At 48.9% G+C, this 2,969-nt stretch overlaps 1 long non-coding RNA gene across 3 annotated transcripts in view; it reads left to right on the forward strand.

The window, feature by feature from the left end:
* The first annotated feature begins 79 nt into the window (after nucleotides 1-79).
* Nucleotides 80-2,969, forward strand: part of LOC108495430 — a 14,316-nt gene continuing 11,426 nt past the window's right edge. The window contains exon 1 of one of the 3 annotated variants that reach the window (XR_001874115.1): nucleotides 80-495. This is a non-coding gene — a long non-coding RNA (uncharacterized LOC108495430). The other 2 variants (XR_001874116.1, XR_001874117.1) reach the window with 2 other exon arrangements.

A 2,969-nucleotide genomic window follows, 5' to 3' on the forward strand; every position in this document is an offset into this window, starting at 1 on the left:
ACTTGTTAATATACACTTTTAATTGCCCAACTTAAACATATACTCCTGACAATTTTGAAACTTAGGTTTAAAATTTGTTTATTGAGAAAGATTTGCTTTCCTGCTCTTGCTGTCTCCTGGATGTGAATGTTGCTTGTTAGTGCAGGACCACAATGCTGAAGTGCAATGCTCTTCTGTCACTAACAGGGTGCCTGGGAATGGCATCTTCCTGCTGAGGTACTAAAACCTGACAGCAGCTTCAGGGACTGCTCATACATAGGGGAAAGCAGCACCTGGCCTGCAACTGGCAGCAGCACTTGATTTCTAAAGCCAAAGCGTGACAGGAGAAGGAGCTGCACTCAGATGGTACTTCTGAGCAAGAAGCAGCACAATGTGGTGACTGAGTGGGAACAAGGAAAATGGAACAGTAGAAGTAATGGTTACACGTACATCACAGTGTAAGGAGCTGCAGTTCCTAGGCGACTTCTGTGGCACTCTGGAAGGAGAACAGGAAAGGTGCGAGTTTGTGTAAATGCTGCTGCTGCTCGTTCATCCCTCTTCTCTTGCTCTTAAAGCCACCATTTCTTCCTGGCTCATCAGACCCTACCATGAGCTAATCTGACCTGCTAAACATGGTAACGACACCACCACAAACCCCATCCAGGCTTTCTTGCTTGCTTTGTTTTCTGCTATTGCAGTGAGTGAAATAGCTCATAGAAGGGCCAGAGTGAGCAAGACAGCAGGAGGCCCACAGGTGGTGGCAGAGTTGCTGATTTGGCTCACTGGATCTTATGAAGCTGTGCTTTCAGACACCTCTATTTTGCACATAAAGGTGATGCTGTACTTACCCAACACTTCATTGCCTGCCAGGCTGCTCTGCTCCCTGGCTGTGTGTTCCTTCCCTATACTAGTTCTGGAGCTCACCTGGTGACACAGAAAACTGAGTCAGTAATTGCAGCAAAAGGCAGTGATGATGTTCTGCCATGTTAAAGAACTGTGTCAGATCTTTGGCATAGCAGGCAGCTGTGTGCCAGCCAAGGCAGCTGTGCTGCAGGGGGCCCACAACCTCTGCATGGCAAAGCAGCAGGAAAGCATGTTCCTGCTGGGGCATCCTGGCCTCCTCCCATACCAGAGGGCCAAGTCTTACTGGGAGCTCTAAATTACTTTTACTTACAGAGAGGGAAGCGAAATACAAGAACTAGTACAAAGTATTTTATCAAACTGATTGCCTGTAACCCTTGCTGCCTTGCAAGCTGTGGACAAAACAAGTCAGCAAGGCAGCAGTGGCAACTGAGGTAAGTCTGGAGGTGAGGGTTAGATTGAACTATAGAGTGGGGTTCCTGAGCTCTGGAAAACCAGAGCAGCAGCGCTGAACCCCGTCCAGACCCAGAAGCACTCGGAAGCCAACTGGGCACATTGCTGGGAGCAATGCAGGAGATTTAAATGGCTCTAAGGACACAAGGCACTGACAATGACGGCAGAGTATGATAGGGAAGGCAGGGAGGGCAGGACATGGCAGGGTGAACAGAGTATGGCAGTGAGGGCAGGGCACAGCACTTTGCACGGCTGTTCACACAGGAAGGGCTCCTCTTTGACCACCTGGGAGGAGCTAATAGAGGCAGATAAACAGACTCAGTATGTGATGGAAAAGAGCTCGAAAAGATCCTTCCATCCCCAGTCTTATCAGTGTACTGGTTTAAGCTTTTTCAGTTATGGTGTTGACACGCCGCAAAGCTCAGTGGGAGCTGTGGGAGTCACTGAACTCCCAGCTATGTCAGAGGCCTCCAGTCAGACCTGCTGATGGCAGATGCAGCTCTCCAGGTCACAGGTTGCCAGGAGCACCTGCTGCCTCTTTGTGAGGCTGTGACAGAGGAGCAGTTCTTTTGCAGGTGTGCCATGGTTGAAGAGCTGTGTCACCAGGGGAAGGAGCTACAGGAAGAAGTGAACAGGCTACTTGGTATTTGAGTGAACATGCAAGAGACTGACCCATTATTTTCAGAGACACTACAGTCTCAAGACTCTCAGGAAATCCAAATCTCCATTGTAGTGGAGAAGCAGGTGGACTCAGAGCCCTGAAATGTAAATAGTCAAGGATCTGTTGAAGATGAAGGCTGGAAGGAGGTCAATGCACATACCAGGAGGAAGGTTCTTCCTCCTGGAAACTGAATAAGTAGGACTGGTACCTTCTACAACAGGTATGAGGCTCTAGAAGGCCACACAGCTGATGAGGTGAACGAAGGCCCCTCTGGCATAGAGGAGCTTCCTAAGGCAACACCAAACTGTACCCTGCATCACAACCTCCTCTGTCAAGAGAAAAAGAAGGGTAGTTGTAACAGGAGACTCCCTTCTAAGGGGAACAGAGAGCCTGATATGCAGACCAGACCCCATCCACAGGGAAGTCTGCTGCCTCCCAGGGGCTCAGATAAGGGACATTACTGGAAAACTCTCCAGTCTAGTAAGGCCCTCTGATTACTGTCCACTATTGGTTGTTCAAACCGGCAGTGACAAAATAACAAAGAGAAATCAGAGGGCAATCAAAAGAGACTTCAGGGCCCTGGGGTGATTGGTAAAGGGATCAGGAGCACAGGTAGTGATTTCCTCAATCCTTCTGGTAACAAGGAATAATATTGATAAGAACAGGCAGATCCCTCAGGTGCCTCCTGAGTGGCTCCGAGGTTGGTATAATCGGAAAAATGTTGTGGTTTTTTGACCATGGGATAATCTGCTTAATGCTTGGTCTGCTCATGCCTGCTGGAATGCACCTTTCTCAGAGGGGAAAAAGAGTTCTAGCACAGGAGCTGTCAGGGCTCGTTGACAGAGCTTTAGAGTCGCTTGGAAGGGGGAAAGGGACAAAACCAGGCTGGCCAGTGATGAGCGATGTGATGGTGTGCCAAAATTTGAGAAAACCAGCACTTAAGAGGATCCCTCATTCTGCCTCAAGAGGTGTTGGCTACAGTGTACCACACCTGAAATGTTTCTACACCAATGCA

This window comes from Lepidothrix coronata, unplaced genomic scaffold (genome assembly GCF_001604755.1).
Source record: "Lepidothrix coronata isolate B3197 unplaced genomic scaffold, Lepidothrix_coronata-1.0 Scaffold31, whole genome shotgun sequence".
NCBI lineage: Eukaryota > Metazoa > Chordata > Aves > Passeriformes > Pipridae > Lepidothrix > Lepidothrix coronata.